Genomic DNA, 13,548 nt, shown 5'->3' on the forward strand with positions numbered 1-13,548 from the left:
CACACTGTAACCCTACCCATAACCCATCTCTCCACCCATTATACAGGCTAAGCTCCACCCTTGAGCTCCAGAGAGGTGGAGCTGGTCATAATGTTATGCATGATCGGTATATAACATATATATATATATATATATATATATATATATATTTCTATAGATGAAAGGACACTGAGTTTATCTTTTTCCAGGGCAGTAATGTAAATATAGCTTTTGTTTAGTCAAGGCTGTACAAATTCACTTTAAGTAAAGTCTCACCACCACTGTCATTTGAATACAGCCTTTTCAAAACAACACAAATGTTCTAGGAAATTATGTTATAGCTCTGTGCAAACCACACACTTTATTATAGAAGAGGTCAATAATGGATTCAGATCAACGAGGCTATTTATGAAGAGGATATACACGAGACAAATGTACTGCAACCACATCACAGTATGTAGAACTATAAGTGAGAAGCATCAGCACATAATAAGCTCAGCTGAGAGTGTGGGAGAGGGAATAGGTGTAGGTGAGCTGTAGGGTAACCTTTTGAGGCAGATCTGATTATTTTCCTTCTCTCTATGTAGTGAAGTGGGCAGAACCGGCGTGAGAGAGGCCCGGCTCTAAGTGGGTTGCATTTGAGGGTGGGTAGGTCGCCACCACAGGGACGAGAAGATGCATGGTGCTGCCTCGTGACAGATGTGTCATCATCATCACCGCGTCAGCCACAGCCAATGTCAGCCCTTTATTGTGAATGTTAAAGGAAGCAGTTAGTTTCTCGATCACTAAATTCTTTTATACAAGAAGATCCAGAAATTTGAAACGGACAGACTTTTCAAACAAACCTTTCCCAGAAGTTTATTCCAGAGCAAGCCAAACGATTGGCTGCGTCATCATTACAATGCCGGCTGCAACCAATCGCAGGCCTGTCTTTGAATGGTTAAAGGAAGTGGTTAGCCTCTTGATCACTAGGTATACAATAGGATTGAGAAAACTGACAGGCCTTTCAAACAAACCTGGAGCAGAAGTTTATTCCAGAGGAAGTGTTCTCAAATCCTCCGATATTTAGGGGTAATTAGGGCTTGGAACTCACGCATGCTGTTTACTTCAGCCCTTAAAATCCGACGAACATTTGACAAGCTTGTAAACTTCGTTACAGAGAGCGAGGTATTAAATGTACCCCTCCAAATTGGCTCACGCTGGCGCGAACACTGAGATCCGCGTATAAAGTTCAACACAACATGTTTGGCTTTTTAATTACAGCCTCTCCCACAGTACGGCGTCTTTACAAAGCTCGTGATATGTGAGAGACTCTCCGTTTGGCCCGTCTGACATTTTAGCAAATATGTCGGTACAGTGTGTGTGCAATCTGTGGTAATTAGCGAGGTCAGGACCACCCACCGCACGCATTCTTTCTTAATAATTGTGCGACGTGTTCTTAAGACTGAAAAGCCCGACTGAAGACGTATAAACGGTAATATAGCCTCCCCCTCTTAGTCCCTCTTCCAACAGCCTACATCCTTCAGGAGCCCCCACACAGTGTGTGCCATGTCCTTAACCGGTGTGCGTTATTCACTGTGAAGAGAAGTGTGGCCTTCAGGAAAGTTACAGCTGCGGTTTGATCTTACGTTGCACACTCTCTGACAAACACTGACAAACCAGCATGACTTTGGTTTCTACATGTGCAGTTGTGAGTGTGAGATCTGTTTCTTTTGCATGACCAGTCAGGCTGTACGTGTGCGTGCATGTGCAGTATGTGGAGGTGGCACACATGGCATTACACTTTAATCACCCACTATAGCTGTAGGAGTGAGTCAGCATCTCCAGTCTCATCAGAGGAAGGATGCATCCTGAGCCCAGCTGACACTCCACCATATACAACTCCATTACTGGCTCACTGCTTCCCTTTGGTACTCGGTATGTGCAAATCCCTGAACACCAGGGCTGGGAAAATTGGCCATGGCTCAATGGAAAATGGATGAAATGGATTTTGATTTGGAATTACATGAACAGGAATTTACTGACTCGTAATTCAAAGAAATTAAACACAGTCACACAACAGAGAATATATATATATATATATATATATATATATATAACCCAGTAGAATACAATTCTACAGGTAATGGGTTTATTTTTAAATTTATTTGTTCTAATCCAGTGCTAAAATGTGAATGGTATATACCGCTCTATATATTGATGTATAAAATGTGTGTATGTATGCCTTTAAAGGATTAGTTCACTTTCAAATGAAAATTACCAGGCTTTACTCACCCTAAAGCCATCCTTGATGTATATGACTTTCTTCTTTATTTAACTTACGAAGAAAGTGTAAACTGCATGGGTAAACTGGCGTCCAGGGCGCGATTCGTAGGGGGGGATTTCCCCCCTTCTGGTATGTATCCCTGCCTCTGCTGAATTATTTTTATCCCCGGTGGGGATATAAAAATATCCTCCCCGGGTGAAGCTACTCCACAAACCACCAACAGAGCATATAAAATACCAAAAATAAAAATCTTTTTTTTTAAAACATCGCCAAGTAAAACGCTGCGTTTATATAGAACTGTCTCTTTACGACCACAACAAACTGGACACTTTTCAGACGTGCTTTCCGACTTCGCCTCAGCACCAGGCGCAAATCAAACGAGCGCGGAAAAGGTGCAGGTGACAATGAGGGAGCTTCAGTTGAACAACAGTGAACTGCGGTCAGATGAGATCTTGTCAGGCTATGTCGGTAAAACTCAGAAAAATTAACATGACTGTCCAATTAGCCATTATATTGTGCTTGCGGCGGGCGCTCAAGATTTGCATGCGCAGATGCGCCGGCGCGTGCTGCATAATTACTTTATTATAGCTTAAATAAAGCGCAAAAGAAACTACGAGCATTGACCGTCGTTGTTCTGTTGTTTCTGTTGTTCTGATTACCAAACATGCGATTAAATCTGCCTCAAAACTGATGATGTTCCCGTACCCCCCTAGCAAACTACATTTTCTGACCTCTGTAATTATGAAACCCTGCATACGGCCCTGGTTCTATTCTATCTAATGAAATCTGAGGTAAATGTGTATTTCTACAGTGCGCACTTTAGGACTAAAAGCTTGTAAGTGTATGCACTGTGATCAAAAACAAATGGGACCAAACGCGTAGTATATAGCTCCACTGTGGTTTTTAACAAATTTAGGAAAAAAAAAAAACCTTTTCAAAAAATGGTCGCGTCAGTTAAGTTTTTCTGTAAGTTGAATAGGGAAGGCGTAGGACGTAGTGTAAGCTTTTTGAACTGCGAGAGTTTTACACTTTTTTTGTAAGGCGGTCTGGTGGAATTACCCAGATAGCAAACGGACGTCGATTCAACGTTTATTTTTGGTTGTAAAGATCAGTATCAGTCGCCGATCAAATTTCAATGTTGATTCAACGTTCACTATTTGATCGGTACATCAGAACGTTATTACGTCGAAAATATGACATCGATTCAATGTCGAAATGAGGTTGTTTCATCAACAGATAGCTACACCGACGCATATGATCGAAATCATAACGTCTAATATATGTTGAAACTTGGTTAGAGGAATCGGACATTGTGTGCACTATTAGGACGTGCATGTCTTTTGATTTATTTACTGATATAATTTTAATTCGTTATAAAAACCCTATTTAAGTAAATTAAACAAGTTTATAGCAGTGGTTATTTATAATAAATCCACATAAATGAGGAGCAAAATCTAGCAGGCTCTTACTCTGACACTGATAAAATGAGCAGTCCTCAAAGTTCCCGTGATTTCTTGTCCGATGCATCCATTTTAAAATTAAATGAAAGCATAGCCTACCGAAGATTGCTCAAACGGTATCGGCAGGTCTTAAAACACACGAGAAGGAGACGTTAACACACGTTAATGAAAACCATGAATGCAACATATATGTGAAACACTGTTAATATGAAGACTTAAGATGCAAAAGCCTCTACGTACAGTCTGAAATTTTTATCAAGCTCGTAGGTTCAGTAATTTCACTTGAATGGCAATTAATAGGTCCTTTTCATTGCCATTAAAGTGAAATAACTGAACATAAACATATAAGCTTGATAAAAATGCTCATTTTAGAAGAAAATTTCAGATGGCACTTAGAGGCTTTTGCATCTGAAGTCTTCATATATATATATATATATATATATATATATATATATATATATATATATATATATATATATATATAGCTCTGGAAAAAATTAAGAGAAATCAATGTTAAGTGGTCTCTTAATTTTTTCCAGAGCTATATATATATATATATATATATATATGTATGTATATATGTATGTATATGTATGTATATATATATATATATATATATATATATATATATATATACTGTTTATATTTTAAAAATGTAAAAATGCATAGAACATAAAGCTTAAAAATGTATCTTCATGTTACATGCATAAATAGGCCTGTGTACATATGTAAAAATATATTTAAAAATATAGCCTATTCATGAATCGTTGTGTGGTTATGTATATTTTTTAACAAGAGACAATATTGTGAAACAACGAATGTGAAATGACTATGAGTGTACACAAAGCAACACACACACACACACACACACACACACACACACACACACACACACACACTGATGCCTGGATGCTATATGCAATCAATCACACAATCACATATTTATCAAAACCAGCAAGTACATATACTTCAATTCACCCACTCGACCAACAAAAAGAATCAAAATGTTTTTTGAGACTCCATCCTATCTTACATTTTTTCATTCTGATTGCCATTGCTCATTGTTTCAGTATGTGTTAAGTTCAAAATCTTCAATGCTAGTTCACATACTGTGTTTTAACTCTAGCTCATAATACTGTATGGTTAAAATATGATTTTGTTGTTGTTGTTGTTGTTGTTGCTTCCATCCTGGTGCCCATTGTAGTGGACATGAAAAAATCTAATATATTGTACATTTATTTAATTTATTTTTTTACAGTTAAAGAGAATCTGAAAAGCACAAAAAAATGGCTTTATATATATATATATATATATATATATATATATATATATATATATATATATATATATATATATATATATACAAAAGTAAAGTGTTGGTATAAAAATACTCCAAGCACGTTTTCCAAAAATATAAAGAAGTTCTTTTAAAGTTTCACTTTCTCATTTTGCACAATGGGTCGATAGAACTACAAAATGCATTTTAAATTCATGATTTAATAATTGTATGTAATGTTATAATTCTATATGTTTATGTTTGTAAATGCTGCATGACTGTGACGTGTTTTAATGCGCGTGCGCGTTGAACGTTCGAATCGCTTTCAAATGCTGTAGCGGATCTGAGTTGCCATGGAAACGGGGAAACGTCAAGCAGCAAGCCTCCGTCTCGCTGTTGTTTTCACTGATTTTAGGTAAGTTTAGTCCACAAAGTCACACACATAATATATAAAACTGTTCCTGACACTTTTCTTAAGTGTAACTTACACACTTCTGTTGAATATTTACTTAAAAGAAATGATTTAAGTTAGTGTCTTTGAAAAAGTCCGTTAGCATCTCAACCGTTTTCAGAAGTGGTTGGCTAACTCTATATTTTGAGCCCTTGTTTAATGAAAGTTTGGGCTTTTAATCTCATCTTTATGTGTAGATGAGATGTTTTGATAGCTTTGTAAACGTTTTGCTGGCATATTATCAATGAATGATGGTAAACTTATTTATTTAACCTAAAAGTATGCGCTGGCTGTACCGTTAATCGGTGACGTCACTTACATGAGCGCGAATATTAGCTGAAACTATTTCAAACACGGTTTGATCTCTAATGGTAAACAAATATTGATAAAAATTGTTCTGTAATTTCAGGGACGACAGAAAACCCCCTCCAACAAAGGGTAAATTCCAAAGTTTGCAGCATTTCTGGAGGAAACACAGGTGAACTGAGAAAGCTCATTAAATACTTTAAAATGCATTTATTTCACAATATATTTTACCTATATCACCATGCATCTGCAGTTTTCTTTTGTAAAATTATTCTTAATTTATTAGTTAAGAAGGCTTCCAAACGTAAGTGACACTGTATGTACAATAGTGAATTCTAATACTAAAAATAAATTCTGTTAACTTAAGAAATTATTTTTTAATATTATGTATTTTATTCTTTCCACCTCTGCTCTAGCTTGGTTCCTTGTAATAAACCTGTAATAAATGTGGTTGGCTCTGTGACAAATTGAATGTTATGTTCCTAGATCCTTCCATGAGGATGGCCTCCTGCACCCCAGCAGAGCTGAGCAACCTCCTGTCAAAGGCCATGAACCAGATGACTATTGTAAGCAAAACCTCAATCATTCACTACACTACTGTTGAAAAGTTGTGGGTCTTTAAGATTTTTACATGTCTTTGAAAGAAGTCTCACATTTTAAAATCATTAACCCCAGGTTGTTTCAGTGAGGTTGTTCTTGAAAGGCCTGTAGGCTAAATAATCAGCTAAAAGAGGTAACATACGTGACAAGTATAATGTTATAATGCTTGTAGTTATAATCATTTATTTAACTATTATGATAACAGGATATCATGGTCATTAATTTATTTATTTATGATTCACCTAACTATCGCAATTTGTTTATGATTTAAAAAAAAAAAACATTTTTATTCCAGAATCAATATTAATTCATATGAAATTTCTCTATTTTAGTCCTTGCCTATAGACGTGGTGGACAGAAGTTACCCACTCTTGTGTCATTATCAATGCTGGTCACGTGACGTAAACCAGTCCTGCTGTTAATGAGCAGAATTACTGAAGGAAAGAAACAACAACAACAGAAAAAGAGAAAAACTTCCAGCCACAGCCTTAGATGAAATTAACCAAAGATAAAAAAAAAGACCTTAAAGGGTTAGTTCACCCAAAAATGAAAATTATCCCATGATTTACTCACCCTCAAGCCATCCTAGATGTATATGACTTTCTTCTTTTAGACAAACACAATTGGAGATATATTTAAAAATGTCCTGCACTACAAAAAATGATTTTCTTATTTAATATTTTCGTATTGTTTATATTCCAAATATCTAGAAATTGTTAAATCAAAATGCTTTTTCTAGATAATTAAAATTACATAAAATATTTCTTGTTTCTGTTTGAAATCCCAAGATGAAATTCAAAAATCTAAAATCTGTTACAGTTGCCGATGGATATTGCCGCGCATATTGTGGGCAGCCTATAACACATCTCGATTGAGACAGACTGCTTCAAAGCTCATGTGTGCTGTGATGCACGGGATATCTGTGATCACATAAACAGTAACATCTTCTCAGCATGTTTAATAATAGAACCCGTTATAATCTGTGATATTGTCTACACTGGATGAGGAGTGACGCAACACAACAAATTCCTGTTTTATTCCAACTCTAGTCTTCATACAACATGTGTTTGTCAGGATGGTTGTTATTTTGTAAGATTAGGGAGAGACTGTACCTCTCATTTGTGTGCCATGTGTACTATAATTTTAGAACAGGAGCTTGTACTCCTTTGATTTGATATAAAAGTTTCAGATGGAGCTGTTTTTTACTTTCTGTTCTCATTATGTTCATGTAAGCAGGTCATGGTGAAATTTTTCTAGCATTTATATATACTACTACTATTACTACTATTAATATTGTTCATATTATTAAACAAAATTAACAAGATCTTTTAAAAACATAATATAATGACTTTATTATAAAAGGACCCACTATGAAAACACAGTTTTACAGTGTTATTCGTGTCTTTCCTTTTACTTTACAGCACATCACTGACAGGCTTTCCTGTGTAACACTGATTCAAGTTTTCCACCATTGTATTTATCCAAATGAGGTTTGTAAATGCATGGATGTTTCATATTTTGCATTAATTATTCATCTTATATGAAAATTACAATGTAAAAGAAGACGTGACAAGGTCATTGGTCTTCTCACAAAATGCCACATTAAAGGAATATTCAGAGGGGCGAATTGAAATAATTTCTTTTGGGCATTATCATGCCACAAATATTGTATATTGAGCTAAACTTAAATTAAACCTGGAATGATAATTTGTGTTACCAGATGAGATACTTTGCAATGGGTATGTATGATGTATGATATTGATCTGTACTATTTCTATTGCAGGATCTCAGGGATCCCCAGTTGAAGGCATCAGGACATCAGATGTTGGCCTGGACAGATGTACCAACAGTACACCACAAAGACCTCTGCTTTTAAATGGATGGCTGATTACTACCATGTTCTGTGCGGGTATTATTATAGCAAAACTGAGCACCTGTGACAGTGGGATTTCTAATTTTAAAGAATAGTCATACATCAGTAAATTATTTATTTATTTTTTTATTTAAAAATTTGAAAGGATTTTTAAAAGTTGCAAACTTTTTTCTCCAGTTACAAAAACAGCTACACCTTTTCAAATTCTTCATTGGAGGTGCACAAATCCTATTTCACAAATTAAGAAATTCATATGCTCACATTTAAGCCGTGTTCTTCGGACACTGTAACAGTCCTGATATGATGTCACACTTTGCAGTATCTTTTTTATTAACATGAATTCAAATTTTAACAAATATATTCAAAATTTAAAGATATACAATCTGACAATCTGATCTTGTCATTATTAATCAATCAGTAATCAACACTGCACCACCCCGAAATTACATGCACTGTAGAAGTATGGTTTTGGCAGGAAATGAACAGTAGCTAAATATTTATTATAAATGCTACTATTTGACATTCAGTATTTTAGTCTATATTAAAGGGATACAAGTCTCTTTTATGTATGATGTTTTTTTTATTACAAACTGTTTTTGTTTGTTTGTTTTTAGCTAGCACTTAATATTTCTTTAATGTTACCACATGAGAATAGCCAAACAGTGTAGGTGATTCACAAAATCATACACAAAGAAATGTGCATGATTGGCCAAAGTTTTACTGATCTACAAAAAAAATTGAGCCTATGAATTTCTTAATTTGTGATTTGTAGAATAGGTTTAGTGCACCTGCAATGAAAAAAATTAAAGGCAGCAGCTATTTGCACTAAGTGACAATAGCACATTTTCTTACACTAGGTGAAAATAGTGATAGATTCTGTTTACACCATGTAAAGTATCAGTTCTTTGCAATAAGAGTAAATAGATGCTTTCTATAGGCCTACTTAATATTGGCAGATACTATTTGCACCTCAGTATTTTTGTACATTAACAGGATGCAATAATATAGAGTGTAAATGATTGTATTTATTAAAATGATTAAATGGATGCTGCCTTATTGGTAGAATAAAACCCTCCCTACACCTTCTCCTAACCCTACCCACAATAAACATTTTTAATATTATTAAACACTCATTCAGTTTAGTTCCTCTTTTAGAACATTATTTTCATTTTTATTGAAAATAAATGCGAGCTTAGCAAAAGGCAGATTTGAACCTGCATCAAAAGCCAGAACTCCCTACTCGCTACTGCTGTGTCACTGAAGACGTTGCCTTCTGTGCTTCTTTTTTAAAACTTGAGTGACCCAAAAGCTAGTGTAAATAGCGTTTGCCAACAAGGGACGCTATTTGCACTTTATGTAAATAGACACTCTGAAATTTAAAAGGTGTAACTGTTGTGTTGTGTTTTTGAGAGAGAAAGGAACTAAGTTTTCAACTCCTAAAACATTTTGATGACTTCACTGAAATATTGTCTACTTCTTCCACTGTCAGTTGCTCAGTTTCACTACAATAATGCTAGATATAATACAGCATGTGCATAATTGAGTCGCTATTCTAACAGCTGGGGGCTATAGACTTATATTAAATGAGCAATATTATAATAAATATGCACATTGCTTTCTGTATTCACAGTTTTATTTTTACGCTGCTAGAGAACCACCTGCACTGCAAATTTTCAGGAGTGACATTCGCATTTATCCAATTACAGGAGTGAATCCGTTAAATCATTGGGGCACTTCATGAATTGACACTGGTTTACATTTAGATAAAGATGAAATATTTTAATTTTGATATAAATGTCAATAATAATTATGAAATAAATTTAAATATTCATAAACCTTGAAATTAAAAAAGTAATTAAAAATATATATTTTATTGTCCATTGTATTGAAATTGTGGGTTACATCTTTGTCACCCTTTTCACCCCTGATGAGTTTACATTTCTGTTACAAGAGCAAGGAACTTACATTTTAATTGCAAAGGAAAACCAATTCATCGTCTATATTCTTCTGTCCTCCATTTTTAAGGGTAAGATTTCTTTATAAATCATCTACTGATCCATATGTCTTTATTTTTGTTGAACACAAAAGGAGAGAGTCATAAAGTCTCAGTCACAGCAAGAAAAGAAACTGATGGCGTATTCTGACTCAGGCTGTCAGTCTCTTGATGTTCTGCCTTACATCTCCTTTTGTGCTCCAATAAAAATAACACATTTGGTACAAAAGAACATGACCAGTTTTATACTTGAGTAAATATTGCTTTTAATTTGTAGCTTGAGACTATTTATAATAGCTAATAATTAACTTGTATACCTCTTTGTGTGTATTTGAGAGTAAATGCCTTTTCTATGTTAGTCTTGTATAGAAGGTTTGTATGCTCTAACGATGTAGGCTATTTGTAACTGTATTTTGTAAATATTAAAGCAATGTTAACTGAATGTGATGTGTGATTATTTTGTAAACAGGCTTATCTTTTAGTATTAAGTGTTTGAGATTTTTAAAATAAGTAGAAAATGTGTTAATTGTATAGAGTTATTTCACCCAAATGAAATCAACATCAACGTTGGGTAAGCAAACCAGTTAGATCGATTTCATGTTGAATTCGTGTTGATCTACAACGTTGTTTCACTCAGCTGAAATCAACATCGTTTCGACGTTAGGTAAGCAAACCAATTAGATCGATTTTATGTTGAATATGTGTTGATTCTACAACGTCGTTTCAACCATCCGAAAATCAACATCGTTTCAACGTTCGGTAACCAAACCAATTGCGTCGATTTTCCGTTAGATTTGAATGGAGTGTCTGACGTTGATTCAACATTACCCCGATGAGCAAACTGATGCCGGATCAACGTCGGAGATCAACGTCGTTTCGATGTCACGAGAAACGTCGTTTCTACGTTGATTCTATGTCAGTTTGCTTAAGCTAGATATTTTACTTCAGAATTTGTTAAATATGGATATTTTTCTACACAAACACATCACTTCACCCTTCCCCCGGAGCCGTGTGAAGTATATTTATGATGGATGGATGTGGATGGAAGCACTTTCTTCAGCTCATACTTGTTGGTATCACTCACTGCCATTATAAAGCTCGGATGCCTCAGGATATTAATATATCTCTGATTGTGTTCATCAGAAAGAAGAAAGTCATATACACCAAGGATGGCTTGAGTGTGAGTAAAGCTGGTAATTTTCATGTGAAAGTGAACTAATCCTTTAAGAATGCTATTATACATAAAGTTTGATAAACAAATGTGAAAAACGTGGTTTTAACCTACAGTTAAGTCTTTCTTTATTTTATTGGTTTATGATCACCCGCCTCACCGGTGTTTTGTGTAATGTGAGTGTTTGTGCGCGAGAGGTGAGATTGACAAGTGCAGCCAATCAGAGAAAGAAGCAGAGAGATTGTGGGAAATAAAATAAGATGATTAATCGAAAATTCATCGTATTAAAACATTAAATTGTGCATTGTGACGTGTAAGACACGCGCGAGTTTTGAATTAGTGTTTGACATCGCGGCCTTCATTCTTTAGCGGTACAGATCACTAATACAGACTGTGTTATTATAAAGATAACTGATGACAGACACAAAGACTGAAGACACTCACTTTATTTGCGGTGTGTTGATCTGTGTGAGGAGGACCACAGTGCCCAGATTAACCTGAGCATCGGGAGTTCGCTGGCTGCGCGGGAGGCGTCTGCGGCCCGTGTTCAGAGAGATTTCCCGGAGGCCTACTACTGTGCTGCTGTAATTCATTACGAAGTTCAGGTACTTTAAGTTTATTTTCCAGCTCAGGAGAGTGAAGGGGCCAGTTTGTTGTTTCCAGTGCCACCGCGTACTCCAGCGTCTAACGTCTCAGGCCCGCAACAGGGTGGGTTGTGAATGTGGCACCACAGAATTTAATATTTGTTCATTGTGTTATTCACTGACCTTTTTGATACTGAGTTATTTTGTCCATTCATTTCAAGTGTATTTGTGACAGACCGATTCAGTAATTTTGTCACCTGGGTATTGCATTATCAATGTGATATTGTCACTTTGTGATTTAAAAGAAATTTGAATTACTCGCACGAGTGCTGTTTTGTCCCGAATAGCATTGAGTGCAAATGTGATATTGATTTTATACAGCAGTTCAAAAAATAATGTTTTTTTAAAAAAAAACATATTATTGTCTGCTTTATGCTCAGCTCTGCTTCGTTTCTGAATGAATCATCGTTTTGAGTAGCCAAATCAATCGGGTGAACCAATGAATCATTGGCCTATTCATAAGGAGAGCCATTTACTTCATTCCTGAATGAATCAGCTGTTTGAATGAATCTTGACTCTATGGCTGCGTCCGAAAACTGGAAAATGCTGCCTTCCGAGGACACATTACAAGGTAGTAGGCATCAGGGCACGTCCGAATCCAATGTTAGCTTCACTTCCTGTCTCATGAGATACCTTCCTCAGATCGATTTTTGAAGGAAGCATAGATGTATCCTTAGCTGCCTTTGATATCCCACAATCCTGTGCTTTCCATTCTGTGACAGTTGAGCTAGAAAAATAAAGATGGCGTCCGAAAGTTGCGTTTGCTGCTCAGTTTGTGTATAAATGTATGATTTTGATCAACATATTTCAATTTTGATATTTCTATCGAGAAATTACTACTGTAGTAATTAAATATTTGTTTAGTTCTCACCAAAGCTCGCGCTATATTGCTGTAGATCATTAAACTGTTACGCTGCCTCAGAAGTCTGTCCGAAATCAATTTCGTGAGGTACCTTCATGCACAAATGCTGCCGTACAAGTCATTCTCTTATAAGATAGCGAGGCAGCAAGACAGCTACCTAGGTACTCAGCCAATGACTGCGTCCGAAATCGCATACTCTCTTTAGTAGGCTAGGTACTTATTTTGAATAAGTATTTACTTTACGACCGCTAAAAAGTACTTCTTTATGAATGTGTGTAGTATGACTGACTGTATATTCTTTGATTGTACTACATTCACCATGTTGCCCTTATCATGTGACCAACCAGTGTCAGTTGCATCACTTAACTGCCATTCACAAATCCGCTCACGTGGTCTCATGGGATAGTAAAGTGTCATTTGTATGCACATTTCAGAATCTCGCCGGAAGTAGTAGGTCATCCGGGTACTTTTTGCCTGCTCTTTTATGAGTACTGTGAATTCAGACATACTTCTTTGTCACATACTGTTTTTCGCCTACTATATAGTAGGGAAGTATGCAATTTCAGATGCAGCCTTTGAATCACTCATTTAGACATTTACCGCCACCTACTGGCAGTTTTCATTTCATTTAAAAAAAAAAACATACTTCCATATTAATAAAAAAAAA

General features: G+C 35.7%; 1 long non-coding RNA gene across 1 annotated transcript; it reads right to left on the reverse strand.

The window, feature by feature from the left end:
- Positions 1 to 379: 379 nt before the first annotated feature.
- Positions 380 to 12,571, reverse strand: LOC125251344. The gene is made up of 3 exons (XR_007180977.1): positions 11,820 to 12,571; positions 825 to 909; positions 380 to 722 (listed from the first exon to the last, which is right to left on the reverse strand). It is a non-coding gene; the product is annotated as an uncharacterized LOC125251344 (long non-coding RNA).
- Positions 12,572 to 13,548: the final 977 nt, after the last annotated feature.

Source organism: Megalobrama amblycephala, linkage group LG17 (assembly GCF_018812025.1).
Source record: "Megalobrama amblycephala isolate DHTTF-2021 linkage group LG17, ASM1881202v1, whole genome shotgun sequence".
In the NCBI taxonomy this organism is placed as follows: Eukaryota; Metazoa; Chordata; class Actinopteri; order Cypriniformes; family Xenocyprididae; genus Megalobrama; species Megalobrama amblycephala.